The sequence below is a fragment of the Arachis ipaensis genome, chromosome B3 (assembly GCF_059453495.1).
Source record: "Arachis ipaensis isolate K30076 ecotype BB chromosome B3, ASM5945349v1, whole genome shotgun sequence".
Classification (NCBI taxonomy): domain Eukaryota; kingdom Viridiplantae; phylum Streptophyta; class Magnoliopsida; order Fabales; family Fabaceae; genus Arachis; species Arachis ipaensis.
The window spans coordinates 64,902,585-64,918,746 of NC_142438.1; the positions used below are offsets into that span (position 1 = coordinate 64,902,585).

Sequence of the window (16,162 nt, forward strand, 5' to 3'; positions counted from 1 at the left end):
ATTCCTCCATGAAGGGTTGTAGGTGTTCCATAAGGTTCTCCCATGTGATTCACCTCTTCCATTGTAGGTTGATCTGGATCATAAGCATCTCCTTCATAGGAGGTGTCTTGAGTGTTGCCAGCTGCAGCTTGCATTCCGGTCAAATGCTGAGCGATCATTTTGACCTGTTGAGTCAAGATCTTGTTCTGAGCCAATATGGCATTCAGAGTGTCAACCTCCAAGACTCCTTTTTTCTGAGCTACCCCATTGTTCACAAGGTTTCTCTCAGAAGTATACATGAATTGGTTGTTTGCAACCATTTCAATGAGTTTCTGTGCCTCTGTAGGTGTTTTCTTTAAATGGAGTGATCCACCAGCAGAATGGTCCAAAGATATCTTGGACATCTTAGATAGACCATCATAAATGATACCTAGGATAGTCCATTCTGAGAGCATGTCAGGAAGACATCTCTTGATCAGTTTCTTGTATCTTTCCCAAGCTTCATAGAGGGATTCACCCTCTTTTTGTCTGAAGGTTTGAACATCCACCCTGAGCTTGCTCATTTTTTGAGGTGGAAAGAACTTGGCCAAGAAAGCATTGACCATCTTTTTCCAAGAGTCTAGGATTTCCTTAGGTTGAGAATCCAACCATATCCTAGCTCTGACTCTAACAGCAAAAGGGAAAAGCATAAGCCTGTAGACCTTAAGATCCACTCCGTTGGTCTTAACAGTATCACATATTTGCAAGAATTCAGATAGGAATTGATGTGAATCTTCCAGTGGAAGTCCATGAAATTTGCAATTCTGTTGCATTACAGAGACTAATTGAGAGTTAAGCTCAAAGTTATTTGCTCTAATAGCAGGTATGGAGATGCTTCTTCCATAGAAGTCAGGTGTGGGTGCAATGAAGTCACTAAGAACCTTCCTTGCATCTCCTTCATTATTCGGATCGGATGCCATGTTTGTATTTTCAGCTTCTTGTTCGAAAATTTCAATGAGATTTTTTCCGGAGTGTTGTGCTTTAATTTGTTGTAAATGCCTCCTTAGAGTCCTCTGAGGTTCAGGATTAGAATCAAAGAGAGGTTCTTTATATCTGTTCCTGCTCATAAATAAGAAAAAGGAAACAAGAAAGAAAGAGAATGGGAGTTTCTATGTCAAAGTATAGAAAACTCCCTATGAGATGTGAAGAAGAAAGAAGAATGAGGCTAGAGGAATGAGATGGAGAATTCGAATGAGGGGTAGAAGAATTCGAATATTAAGAAGTAAAAAGGGAAACTAGAATTAAAATATTTTTGTTTTTATTTTAATTATTAATTGAATAAAAAAGATTTGAAAATTGAGTGTGATTTTCGAAAAAGAAGAAAGAGAAAGAGGTAGGAAGTTTTCGAAAATAGAAGAGAGAGGAATTAGTTAGGAAGTTTTGAAAAAGAGGAAAGAGAAAACAAGTAACTAATTAAGAAAGATTTGAAAATAAGATAAGATAGGAGATTTGAAAAATATTTGATTTTAAAAATTTTGAAATTTAAAATTGGAAAGAAAAAGTCAACAAGATAAGATAAAAATTGAAAAATATTTGATTTTGAATTTTGAAATTGAAACAAGATAAGATAAAGACTTGAAAATAAGTTAAAAAGATAAGATATGGTGAACATTTTGAAAAAGATTTGAAAACATAAGATTCAAAATTTAAAATTTGAACTTTACTAACAAGAAAATACTAAACTTAAAATTTTAAATCAAGATAAGAAAAAGGGAATAAGATTTTCGATAATTTGAATAAAGATAGAAAAGATATTCTTTTGATTTTTCGAATTAATAAAGAAAGAGAAAAATAACCAAAAGACACCAAACTTAAATTTTTAGATCAAAGACACTAGTTTTTCAAACTTTTAAAGAAAAATAACCAAAAGACACAAAACTTAAACATTTTAAGATCAAAATAAGAAAAGAAACAAGAACAACTTGAATACCAAGAAGAATATTCAAGAACAATTTTCATAAATTTTAAATAAAAAAGATGAAAATAGATGGGATACCAAACTTAAGAAATGACACTAGACTCAAACAAGAGAAAAAAAAGATGGATTTTGAAAAAGAAAATAAAAGACACAAACAGAAGAGTAATTAAACTTTAAAAAGTACCTAATCTAAGCAATAAGATAGTCTGGTAGTTTTTCAAACTCAAACAATCCTTGGCAACGGCGCCAAAAACTTAGTGCATGAAATTGACTCTGTAATATTCGTACAGATAGACCGGCAAGAGCACTGGGTCGTCCAAGTAATACCTCAGGTGAGTGAGGGTCTATCCCACGGAGATTGTTGGTTTGAACAAGCAACGGCTATCTTGTTGATCTTAGTCAGGCGGATAGAAAATATAGTTTGTTGTGAAAAAAGCATAAAAACGGAATAAAGATAGAATTACTTAATTGGTGTGAAATCAGTGATGAGAGAACGGTTGAGGCTTCGGAGATGTTTCCTCCTTCTGGATCAAGTTTTCTCACTGTCTACTCCAACTTCTGATAATTCATTCCATGGCAAGCTGTAAGTGACTAACGCCAGGTCAGTGGTCATTAATCTCCCCTGCTTCAGATCAAACGCCAGGTCAGTGGTCATCCAATCTGAACGGGGGTGAAGCTCTAGCAGTCCATTCCCTTGGTGACCCTACTCAAAACGCCACAGACAAGGTCGAATCTTCCGGATAAGAGAACGTTGCTCCATTGATTCTAGCCTATACCACAAAGGCCCTAATCGCTCCATACCTCGGCTGAACTGATGTCTCCAAGTCTCCAACGAAGTCGTGGATTAGCCGTCTAAGAGATGTATAATAAAGCTGGTGGTTCAGTACTATCCCGTCAAGGACTCACAAGAATCCATGTAGAATAGGGATGACGGTCAAGTTACACTCCCAATTCATTAGGATGAAGAACGAATATACATCTTAGAATAGAATCAAGCATATATTGAATTAGAACAATGATATTATTAATCCATAAAAGTCAGCAGAGCTCTTAACCTTAACCTAGGAGGTTAGTGACTCATAGCTTACAGAAAGTCAAAGTGTATTCGAATGGGCAAAAAGTTCAAAAGTCCTCTGAACAAGGGTGATCCTTGTTCTATATATACTAATCTGATAACTAAGAATTATAGAAATAAGATACACTAGTCTTATAGTGAAAAAATCTACTTTCTAGGCCCACTTGGTGAGTGTATGGGCTGAGTTTGAGTGAAGCCACAAGTTGGTACTACCTCTGGGGCGTTGGACGCCAGCTTTGGACTCCTTTTTGGGCGTTGGACGCCAGGAATTGGGTTGGTAGCTGGCGTTGAACGCCAGTTTTGGGCCTTCATTTCCAGAGCAAAGCATAGACTATTATATATTTCTGGAAAGCCCTGGATGTTAGATTTCCATATCCGTTGAAAGCGCGCCATTTGCACTTCTGTAACTCCAGAAATGCTCCTTCGAAAGCATAGAGGTCAGAATCTGACAGCATCTGCTATACGTTCCTTGCCTCTGAATCGGACTTTGCCAAAACTCCTCAATTTCAGCCAGAAAATACCCGAAATCACCATAAAACACAACAACTTAAAGTAGAATCTAAAAATATGAATTTGACACTAAAATCTATAAAAATATAATGAAACTTAAACTAAACATAACAAAAACTATATAAAAATAATGCCAAAAAATATATAAAATATCCGCTCATCATTATCCTCGTTATATTTGTTTATTTCTAACTGGGTTACTATAAACGTTTATGTGTCCAGTAATAGGCTTATAAACCAGAGAAGCTTAAAGGAGATAAGCATTGACTTTTCTCCATAAGATTTTTCCCAAATTTAGAATTTTCTCATTGATTTGTTGGGCGTCATATTGCTTTTGGCTGGTATTCACTCTCCATGTTTTTTATTATCGAAGAATACCGTATCCATTGTACATAGAAAGCAAATTCAGCATCATCCACAATGAATTATACCTCAAAGAGCTCACCAATACAAGAACAACCTTCATTGTGAAAAATCAATTAAAAATACATACTAGACTAATTCAAAAAGTGAGGCTGCTCACGAGTATTTCAGAGTTGTGGTGTGTTTTGACTTACAACACAAACAGGTATGTAATTTTGTCACTATTTGCTATGTTCGGTTTATGTATTTTCGGTGTTAAGAACGGATTATTTATGTGTCTTCTTGATGAGATATTTTTAAATTTTAGGTATGACTGGTCTTTTGCTTATTTTGTTAGTGTAAATATTACCATGACAATTCTATACTATTTGGTGTGCTCTAAGAATACTAAGGCATTTATAGGATTGTTCAATTTTGGCTTTATTGCATGCAAAGAAAGCCTCAGATAGGGGTTATAACAAGATCAATGTCCATCCATGCCAACGGTTATTGAGGCTACAATTCATAGTTTATTTAGTATATTATGAAAAAGATTCCACAAAATTTAAATGTCTTTAACAGATATGTTGATATTAAACAAGATATGAGTCGTATTATTTAAAAATATTTGTCAAAAGATGTATTTTTTTTTGGTGACTTGTCAAAAGATGTATTTGAAAGTAAATAAAATGATTCCCTGATTAAATTTGGATTGATTGGCAAGAAGTGATTTTTATAAGTATGCAACATTGTTACTTTTTGCATAAATTCCACAATTTCTATGTTTTACTTGACTAATTTTTTGGTTTCTAAAGTTGATAAATTATGTGTTCAATTTCCTTGGACAAATTTTGTATCCCACTATTATAATTTCAGTGATATTACACGCACAAGAAGCGTTTTTATAGCACAATCTAATTAAATTGGCACAAGTCAAATAAAAAATCGCATCCATGCATCATCATTTTTTCTTCTCTTTATTTTTCAGTACAATTTTTTTTTATTAAAGAGTGCAAAAACTTATTGACATAGGCACATAGCACATAATTTTTTATACAGTACAAAAATTATTACTCATAACACAAAAATTTTTATACACAACACAAATTTTTACAACAAATATATTTTATTGATTGGATGAGTCAATTGTGGCCTTTCAAAAACTTATGTCATGTATGTCAAAAATTTATGTGCTATACATAAATTTTTTTTATGTTGTGCACCCAAAATTTATGCTGCATGTATTTTGTTAGTTAGGTATCAATATTTTGGTCATGTAATTCTTCAAAATTTTATGTGCTGTGCACTAAAATTTTTGTGCTGTGTACCAAAATTTTTGGACTGTGCACCAAAAATTTTGCACTGTGCATCAAAATGTTTACATTGTGAATCAAAATTTATGTGCTTTAGTTCTTTGAACATATATAGAAGAAGAAGAACATGAAAGAATACGAGACTTTACAAGTAAATTATATGATTTAAATTTGAGTTAAAAGGGTTTAAAACGTTCTGTTCGAGTTAAAAATTTAAATTTCATAATTTGGAGCGCGCAAATATAGTTATTTATGAAAAAACGCGTATTGGCGTCATGATTAACTCTACATACTTTAGGCCAGTCCGGTACTGCGTTTGAAAAAAAATATAAATATAAAAATGATCAAAAAAATATTTCGAATACAAATCGGAATATATATCTTTAAAATTTTGGCCCTAGGTAGGACCAATAGACAAAAAGATAAAAATACCCCTTATTTAGTGGCCCAAAAGCACATGACTCCATTCCATTTTCATTCATTTTCACAATTTGAGAGAGAGAGAGAGCACTTGAGACTTAAGGAAGAGAAGAGAAGAAAACTTAAAACACTATTCACATCTCCCTTCAAATCTACTTTTCTCACAAATTGGAGCTTCGATCGACGACCTGTTTATGGCTATGTATTGCTCTCACCTCCCTCTATGTTTCTATGTAACTTTTACGGTGAGTAATCGCGAGAACTCTACTCTATTTCTCCATTCTTATCTGTTTTTGCATTTTGGGTATGGAGATTGTTAAAATTTGTGATTTTGATGTTTTAGGGGAAGCTCAAACTCAAATTTTAGTGGAATTTTAACCCATGTTCATGTGAAATAAGGTAAGGAGACTCTTTCCCTCTATATTCCCCTAATTTATGTGAAACCCTAGGATGAACATTGTATAAATTGAATGAACTTAGATTGAATAGCGTTAATTGAAGCTTGGATTGGTGAGGGATTGATTGAGGCTTGGATTGGCTAGAGAGAAATGCTCAAGAGGTTGGCACCATCGTCAACTAAGGTACGAATTTCAGTTTCGGATGATTATTATGTAATGCTATGTAAAACCTTAGGTTAGTTGACATTAAGATGTTGTTGAATTGATGTTGTTGAAGATAATGGTTTAGTATGAATATGTGGTTTTGGATGATATTAAATGGTGAATAAAATGGCCGAGGCCTTGATTGATTGAGTTCCTATCGCTTGTGATGTATTGATGCGTTGTGGTCTAATTGTTGAAATTAGAGTTTTTATGATGAATATGTGAAACTGAATTTTGGGTGAATATTGTTGATTGTTTGAAAAAAATTTTATGAGGAATAAGATTAAGGATGAGATAAGATTGTGATTTGGATGAGCTATACAGTGAGGAGCTAGGTAGAAACAAGAGTGAAATTAATCAGTAGTGACCTAATCTTAGATTTGGCTAGGTTGGTATATAATGGATGCCAATTAGATAAAAAAATTGAGAATTTCCTAAGTGGTAAAAAAAAATTCTACACTACGGCAAATTTTGACCCAACTTTGGAGGGCCATAACTTGGCACTCAAAACTTAGAAATTGATAAAACTTATTTTGAAATAAAATTGGGGATGTCAATTTTATTGTCTTTGAAGAACGGAAGCAAAACAATTTTTTTACGAAAAGTTATGGATTTTTGAAGTTCGGACGTCAATGTTGAAATTCTGCAGAATACTAGAACTTATGTTGGTGTGCGTGCGTACAGAGTGTTGCGCGCGCACTAATCAGAGGCAATGCCCAGGCCTGTGCATGCGCACCAAGCTGATTTCTTTCTAAATTGCTGATTTTGAGCTGTTAAGCCTTTCTGGCAAGTTTGTACCCCCAATAACCTGCGTATGGAGTTTAAGAACCATTCTAAGGGTTTGAAATATGTCGGGGATGGATTTAATAAGTTTAATTGAAATAATTTTCCTATAAAACTTGTTAAATTAAATAAGAGCGTTGTGGGATGGTGGTTTCGTTCTACCATAGTGAAAAGGGTGGATTTGTCTTGCTCACGGATTGACAATAATGTTAAGTGTTCTCGTGATAGAGGGGTTTATGATGATATGTAACTTATGAAATTGATTAATGACGCCGGGACGTCGCTTGGACCACCAATCTTGGCGATGTTAACAATCCACTACGGTGACATAGTTTAGATTCACCAATCTGCGAGGTTAGCAACCCCACTATGGTGAAAATAGCCATAAATTCACCTTGGTCGGCCAAGCCAAGGATGCACCTCTTACTCTCAAAGAGCCTAGAGGAAAATAAGCACACAGCTTATTTCATATTCAAAAATCAACTTCAACTTCTATTTCATAAATAAAAGGTACATGTTTATACTAGTAGAAGAAGGAAAAGTCTTCATAACTTGGACGATGTGGGACTAATTCATAACACAAAATTCACTATCCTAAACAATATGGGACTTGTATTCCCTTATTACAATTAACTAATATAATTAACCTACTAACTCTACTTGCTCCTGCGTCAATTAAGATTGAGGATAATTATCCTTGTGAAAATTGTGATTTTAGAGAATTATGATTATGATCTTTGTTATGACTATGTTTATGTTTGATTGTGATTGTGATTGTGATTGAGATATGACAATTGAATTGGCAAGGATGGAGGTTTTGTCCCGCTTGCATTACTAATGAGATATCTGCACCTGGAAAAGATGGTGGTTTGTCCCGCTTGCTCAGTGTTATGGTAGATAAGTGAGTTTGAGGATTTCCTCTCTTATTGCATTGGGAATTAGATAGAAGGTTGAGGATTCCCTTCGCTTCAATTCGCAAACTGTGGTGTGGACGAGTTAGGTTGAGACTTTCCTTTTTTTTTTTGCATAACAGTCTCTCTAATTGCAAGGTGGAAAGGTACTCTTCTTCGTTTTATATGGCACAGCCTTAGAGGATAAGGTGGTAAGGCACTCTCCCTCAATTTATTTTTCCTGGTGATACCTCTTGGAGAAGATGGTATGGCAAACTCCCTCGATTATATTCCTTCTGGGGATGCACAACAAAAAGATAAGGTCCGGGTTAGCTATTGGATGTGTCGAGTCTGTAAAACCCGGTTAATTAATGAGTAAATTAATCCACATATTAAAACTTATTCTAGAAAATTAAAAATGTGAATTTTATGGTTTAATATGATAGAAAAAATTAAAACAAGAATTTTGAACACTAATTTTAAAGAATTTGGCCCAATATTGAACTGAACGGACCAACCGGGCCCGTATTGGGCCCTTGGCCCAACCCAAGTTCATTAAACACATAGAAGCCAGCTTCCTTTTCTTCTCCAAAGTGAAACACATGCTGTACATACACTTGGGGAGAGAACCTTGAGTTCAAACCCTTGCTCTTTGTTCAATCCATTATAACTTTTGATCTGGAGCTCCGATCACTGCACCGTTTGCGACCACGCGACCGCGGCGTCGAGCTCTACAAAGCCCACAACTTTGTTTTTGAGGTAAGCGATGTTTTCCTTCCAGTTTTCCCAGTCCTTGATTTCAAAATTCTTGGATAAAAGTGTTGAGACTTTGGGTTCTTTGATGTTATAGGATCTAATTAACTTGAAGGAAAAGCTTAGTCTTGCCTCTTTGATCTTTGGGTAAGGTAAGATTCTCAACTCTAAGTAAAATACTTGAAGTGTTGTGTTTAGTTATTGAGTTGTTATGTTTTGGATGTGATATATGTATATTGGAGCTTGATTGATGGTTTTGGAAAGCTTTGGAGTGGAGCTATGATGAGCGGATATTTTATACGCTTTTTGGCATCACTTTCATATAGTTTTTAGTAGTTTTTATTTAGTTTTTATTGAGTTTTTATAGTTTTAGTGTTAAATTCACATTTTTGGATTCTACTATGATTTTTTGTATTTTTGGACAATTTCAGGTAATTTCTGGCTGAAATTGAGAAGCTGGAGCAGAAGTCTGATTCAGAGACAGAGAAAGCACTGCAGATGCTGTCTAGATCTGACTTGTCTGCATTTGGAAGAGCTTTTCTAGAGTTAAAGAAGTCCAAATGGAGCACTCTCAATGGCTATGCAAATCTGACTTCCAGAGCTTTCCAGCAATATATAATAGTCCATACTTTGCTTCGGATTAGAAGGCCTAAAACTGGCGTCCAACGCCAGCTTCCTGCCCCTTTCCAAGTGTCCAGCGCCCAAAAAGCAGAGCCCAGCATCCAAAGGCCCAGAGAGGACCCCCTAGCTGGCGTTCCATGACCAGGGAGCCTCGTAGCATGTGGATGATGGATCTCATCAAAGCTCAGCCCAAACACTCACCAAGTAGGCCCCAGAAGTGGATTTTAGCACTAAGTAGACCGTTTTGCCCTTACTAGTCATCCGTTTAGTATTTAAAGTGTATTTTACATGATTTTCAGATATATCATACACCATTCAGCCTTATTTTCGTTTTTACATGTTTTTTTAACCTTCATTATGAGTTTCTAAATCTCCTAGGTTGAGGGGAAGAGCCTTGCTGAGTCCTATGAATTAATAAAAGTATTACAATTTCTTTTCGATTTGTGTTTGATTAATTCGAAGATGTATATTCGTTCTTCATCACCATGAATACGTTGAACTGGCATAAGGTTATCACATTCTACATGGGTTCATAGTGCATCTTTCATCGTACAATGATGAACCGCCAGCTTGAATATACGTCTCTCAGACGGCTAATCCACGACTTCGTTGGGAACTTATCGAGACATCAGTTCAGCTTATTTCCAGGGAGATTAGGATCTCTATGGTAGAGGCTAGAACCAAAGGCGCAGCATTCTTCCGATCTAGAATATTCGAACTTGTCTGTGGTTTTTGAGTAGGATCATCAAGGAGAATGAATTGTACGAGCTTCACCCTCAATCAGAATGGATCCGCACTAAACCTGGGATTTAGATCTGGAGGAGTATTGGTAGCTGCTCAAACCAGTGTCAATCACATACAGCCTGCCATTAAAGAAATCACTCACAAGCAAAGAGAGGAGTAATACCGGAGTTAATTCAGAAAGGCAAAGCAACTCCCATCCTCAACTCTATTCCCATTATTTACTATTCCCAGCATATAATTCCTATCCTTATTTTAAATAATCCCATAAATATTTATCTATCAACCTTCTGATTCTGCCTGACTAAGACCTGCATGACAACCATAGCTTGCTTTAAGCCACAATCCTCATGGGATCGACCCTGACTCGCTTAGGTATTACTTGGACGACCCAGTGCACTTGCTGGTACTATTGCTGTACGAAAAGATGTGGGGTTTGCGTACACGCGCACCAAGTTTTTGGCGCCGTTGCCGGGGATTGTTGAGTTTGGACAAACTGTCGGATTGTTTTGCTCCTTAGATCAGGTAAGTTTATTTTACATTATTTTAATTGAGTCTTTTATTTTTATTTTCTTCTTCTTCAAATTTTCGTAACACACAAGAAAACCATTTTCAAAAAAATATTTTTCTTTTCTTGTTTTTGGTTTGAGTCCTACATGTTCATGCTTTTCAATTACAAAAATTTTAAAACTATTTCAAAAACCTTTTTATTTTTGGAAATAGTTGTTCCTTTGAGTATTTCTTTTAAAAAAATTTCCAAAAATAATTTTTCTTTAGTTTAATCTTGCTTCAATTTTTAAATTTGGTGTTTTCTTGTTATGTTTCTTCAATTTTTTTCGAAAATTTTGTTTAAGTTTTCTAGAAATTTTAAGTTTGGTGTTCTTTTTTGTGTTCTTGTGTTCTTTGAGTCTTTAAATTTTGTTCTTGGTGTTCTTGTGTTTCCTCAAAGTGTTCTTAAGTCTTGCATGTGTCTTGATCTTAAAATTTTTAAGTTTGGTGTCTCTTGGTGTTTCCCTCCAAATTTTCGAAAAACAAGGGTGCTAGATCTAAAAATTTTAAGTCTCGTGTCTTTTTTGTATTTTTCTCTTTCATCAATAAATTCAAAAAATAAAAAATATCTTTTCTAACTTAATTTTAACTAATTTTTTCGAAAATATTAAATTAAAATTCAGATTTCAATTTCAAAATTTTATCTTATCATATCATAATTGTCAAGTTTTCAAAAATCAAAATTTTCAAAAGTAAAAATCATATCTTTTTCAAAAAAATCTTACTTTTTCAAAATCATATCATATCTTTTTCAAAATTCAAAAAATCTCATCTTATCTTTTTCAAATTTCAAATTTTTAAAAAACTTAAAATCTTTTTCAAAATCAATTTTCTAATCTTGTCTTTTTGTTTCTTATCTTATCTTTTCTAACTTTTGATTTTTAAATCATATCTTTTTCAAAATCAAATTTCAAAAATCTTATCTAATTTCAAATTTTAATTTTAAAACTTTTCTTATCTTATCATCTATTTTATTTTTAATTTTAAATAATTTTTTATCTAATCTTTTATTTTCATTTCTATTTTTTATCTTTTCTTAATTAATATCTTATCCTCTCTCTCTCTTCTTTTTCAAAACTACCTAACTAACTCTCATCTCTCTCAATTTTCAAAAATCTCTTCTTCTCTTCCCTCCTCTATTTTCAAAAATTTAACAATTAAAATTCAAATTTTTTTAAATTAATTTAACTTAATTTAAAAAAATTAATTAATTAATTAATAAAAATAAAAACATTTTATTTGTTATTTACTTTTTCTATTTATACATCTTCTCTTCTCATCTCTATTCATTCAACTCTACTCCCATCGACTCTTTGCCTACAATTCTTTATCTTCTTTCCTTTTTTCTTCACATCTCACTTGGAGCTTCTTGCCAATTGGCACAAAAGCTTTCTTGTGATTTCTCTTCTATCTTTCAACTTTCATCCTCTCGTATTTACTCTTATCTACTATATCCAAGGTATTTCTCCTTTACTTATTTTATTTATTTTTATTTTTATTTTTATTCTCTTCTTCTTTCTCTACTTCTAACTTCAAGGAGGAGCTTCTTGTCTATTGAAAGTGTCTTTCTTTTCTTTCTTTTTTTTGGCTTCTTGTTTATGACCAAGAACAGGGATAAAGAACCCATCTTGACTCCTGATCCTAAACTTGAGAAGACTCTGAGGAGGTGTTTACAACTAGCTAAAGCACAATACTCCAGAAGAGACCTTTTAGAAAATTTTGAACAAGAAACTGAGGACATGGCCGAACCACAAGAGGAGCCTAGAAAGGTGCTTGGTGACTTCACCATGACTACCTCTGACTTTTATGGCAGAAGCGTTGCTGTACCTGCCATTGGAGCTAATAAGTTTGAGCTTAAGCCTCCGTTAGTGATGAGCGGATATTTTATACGCTTTTTGGAGTTAATTTCATATAGTTTTTAGTATATTTTAGTTAGTTTTTAGTTTATTTTCATTAGTTTCTAGGCGAAATTCATATTTCTCGACTTTACTATGAGTTTGTGTATTTTTCTGTAATTTCAGGTATTTTCTGGATGAAATTGAGGGAGCTGAGCAAAAATCTGATTCAGGCTGAAAAAAGACTGCTGATGCTGTTGGATCCTGACCTCTCTACACTCGGAATGGAATTTCTAGAGCTACAGAAGTCCAATTGATGCGCTTCCAATTGCGTTGGAAAGTAGACGTGCAGGGCTTTCCAGCAATATATAATAGTTCATACTTTGCTCAAAGATAGACGATGTAAACTGGCGTTATACGCCAGTTCCATGTTGCAGTCTGGCATCCAGCGCCAGAAACAGGTTATAAGTTGGAGTTCAACGCCAGAAACAGGTTACAACTTGGCGTTGAACGCCCAAAACAGCCTAGGCACGTGAGAAGCTTTAGTCTCAGCCCCAGCACACACCAAGTGGGCCCCAGAAGTGGATTTCTGCACTATCTATCATAGTTTACTCATTTTCTGTAAACCTAGGTTACTAGTTTAGTATTTAAACAACTTTTAGAGATTTATTTTGTATCTCATGACATTTTTAGATCTGAAATTTGTACCTTTTGGCAGCATGAGTCTCTAAACCCCATTGTTGGGGGTGAGGAGCTCTGCAGCGTCCTGATGAATTAATGCAAGTACTTCTATTTTCCATTCAAACATGCGTGTTCCTATCTAAGATATTCAATCGCACTTAATTATGGAGAAGGTGATGATCCGTGACACTCATCACCTTCCTCAATCCATGAACATGTGCATGACAACCACTTTCGTTCTATATTAGATTGAATGAGTATCTCTTAGATCCCATAATCAGAATCTTCGTGGTATAAGCTAGAATTGATGGCGTCATTCAGGAGAATCCGGAAAGTCTAAACCTTGTCTGTGGTATTCCGAGTAGGATTCTGGGATTGGATGACTATGACGGGCTTCAAACTCGCGAGTGCTGGGCGTAGTGACAGACGTAAAAGGATAGTAAATCCTATTCCAGTATGATCGAGAACCTCTAGATGATTAGCCGTGCTGTGACAGAGCATTTGGACCATTTTCACTAAGGAGATGGGAAGTAGCCATTGACAACGGTGACACCTTACATAGAGCTTGCCATGGAAGGAACTTTGCACTTTTGCATGCATATGGGAAGAGGAATACAAGAGAAAAGCTGAAATTCAGAAGACAAAGCATCTCCAAAACCCCAACATACTCTCCATTACTGCATAATAAGTATTTATTTCATACTCTATTATTTTTCGTAATTCAATTTGATAAGTGAATTGTTTTCCTGACTAAGAGTTACAAGATAACCATAAATTGCTTCAAGCCAACAATCTCCGTGGGATTCGACCCTTACTCACGTAAGGTATTACTTGGACGACGCAGTGCACTTGCTGTTTAGTTGTGCGGAATTATATAGTGTGAAGTAATTTTTGTGCACCAAGTTTTTGGCGCCGTTGCCGGGGATTGTTCTAGTTTGGACAATTGACGGTTTATTTTGTTGCTTAGATTAGGAAAATTTTTTTTCTTTTTGGTTTAGAGTCTTCTATTATTGTTTTTAGTTGAAATTTTCTTTTTAAAATCCTTATTTTTTTTTTTTATTTTTCAAAAAAATTTTCCTAGTTATTAAAAATACTTCTTCAAAACAAGTGTTACATTTACTGCCCAATTGGCTAGAGTGTTGGTCTATGTTCTTGGTAACTGGGTATATTCTTTTCAAAATCTTCTTTTTCAAAAATAATTTTTCTATTAAATCTTGTGCCAAACTTTAAGTTTGGTGTTTTCTTGTTGATTTTTCTTTGGTTTTCGAAAATTTTAGTTTGGTTTTCAAAAAATTTTAAATTTAGTGTTCTATCTTCATGTTCTTGTTGTTCTTGTGAGTCTTCAAGGTGTTCTTGACTTTTCCCTCTGTCTTGATCTTAAAATTTTTAAGTTTGGTGTTCCTTGGTGTTTTCCCTCCAAAATTTTCGAAAACAAGGAGCATTAGATCTAAAAATTTTAAATCTTGTGCTATTTTATTGTTTTTCTCTCTCCTTATCAAATTCAAAAAATATATTTTCTCTCCATTTTAAAGCAAATTTTCGAAAATTGCCCTTAAAATCCAGATTTTTATCTCAAAATTTAAAACCTTTTTCAAAAATCATATCTTTTTCAAAACTTTCTAAACCACTCTTTTTATTTTTCGAAAATCTTCAACCATTCTTATTTATTTTATTTTAATTTATTTTATTTTCAAAATAAATAAATAAATAAATAAAAATATTTTTTTTATCATCTCCCTTTCTCCATCATGGATCTAAGTGGAAATGAACAGTCCAGAAGGACTCTGCGGTCATATGCTAACCCCACTACTGCTTCATATGGGAGTAGTATCAGTATACCCTCCATTGGAGTCAGTAGCTTTGAGTTGAATCCTCAGCTTATTATCATGGTGCAGCAAAGTTGCCAGTATTCCGGTCTTTCACAGGAAGAACCTACAGAGTTTATGGCACAATTTTTACAAATTGCTGACACAGTACATGATAAGGAAGTAGATCAGGATGTCTACAGATTATTACTGTTCCCATTTGCTGTAAAAGACCAAGCTAAGAGGTGGTTAAATAACCAACCTAAGGCTAGCATAAAGACATGGAAACAACTGACAGAAAAATTCCTGAATCCATACTTTCCTCCAAAACGGATGACACAGCTAAGGCTGGACATCCAAGGCTTTAAACAAGGAGATAATGAATCTCTTTATGATGCCTGGGAGAGATACAGAGAGATGCTAAGAAAATGCCCCTCTGAAATATTTTCAGAGTGGGTTCAGCTAGACATCTTCTATTATGGGCTTACAGAAAGAGCTCAGCTTTCTCTAGATTACTCAGCTGGTGGTTCTATCCACATGAGAAAGACAATTGAAGAAGCTCAAGAGCTCATTGATACAGTTGCCACAAATCAGCATCTGTACCTAAGCAGTGACCCTTCCATGAAAGAAGAGGCTAAAACAGTAACTGCTGAACTCAGCCCTGTAGAACAAGCTACTGAATTCAATCAGCAATTGGATTTTCTAACAAAGCAGTTAGCCGAATTCAAGGATAGACTACAAGAGACAAGGATGGCTAATATAAATATGGAAGTACAATTAAAGCAAACAAAGCAGCAACTGTCAAAACAAATAACAGAAGAATGCCAAGCAGTTCAATCAAGAAGTGGGAAGACTTTAAATACCCCACTTCAAGGTAGCAGGAAGCCAAGAAATGAGCAAACTACCCAAAATCCATCTGAGGACAGTAAGATCCTGGAGAGAAATAATTCTGGCGCTAAAACGCCAGAGATTGGGTGGAAGACTGGCGCTGAACGCCCAAACCATGCTCAGGACTGGCGTTCAACGCCAGAAATAAGCAAGGAACTGGCGTTGAACGCCCAAAGGAAGCACAGTTCTGGCATTCAGATGCCAGGAGCAGATGAGGAGTTGGCATCTAACGTCACTCCAGCTTCCAACCCTGGCACTCAAATGCCAGTGAGGGATCAGACACACACAAGTGCTGATGACAACCCCTCCAAAAAGGCTTCTTCAACCACTTCTGTAGGAAATAAACCTGCAGCAACCAAGGTTGAGGAATATAAAGCCAAGATACCTTATCCTCAAAAACTCCGCCAAGAGGAGCAGG

The 16,162-nt window shown here is 34.9% G+C and overlaps 1 long non-coding RNA gene and 1 other non-coding gene across 4 annotated transcripts; both read left to right on the forward strand.

Annotated features, from left to right (window-relative positions):
- The first annotated feature begins 432 nt into the window (after positions 1-432).
- Positions 433-536, forward strand: LOC148570927 (small nucleolar RNA R71). Its single transcript, XR_015908585.1, has one exon. It is a non-coding gene; the product is annotated as a small nucleolar RNA R71 (small nucleolar RNA).
- A 3,321-nt stretch (positions 537-3,857) lies between these two features.
- Positions 3,858-9,682, forward strand: LOC148570928 (uncharacterized). 3 transcript variants are annotated; one of them, XR_015907156.1, is made up of 4 exons: positions 3,858-5,995; positions 6,077-8,630; positions 8,722-8,776; positions 9,056-9,682. It is a non-coding gene; the product is annotated as an uncharacterized LOC148570928 (long non-coding RNA). The 3 variants fall into 3 exon arrangements; XR_015907155.1 differs by having other exon boundaries at positions 6,077-8,776; XR_015907157.1 differs by lacking the exon at positions 8,722-8,776 and having other exon boundaries at positions 6,077-6,177.
- Positions 9,683-16,162: the final 6,480 nt, after the last annotated feature.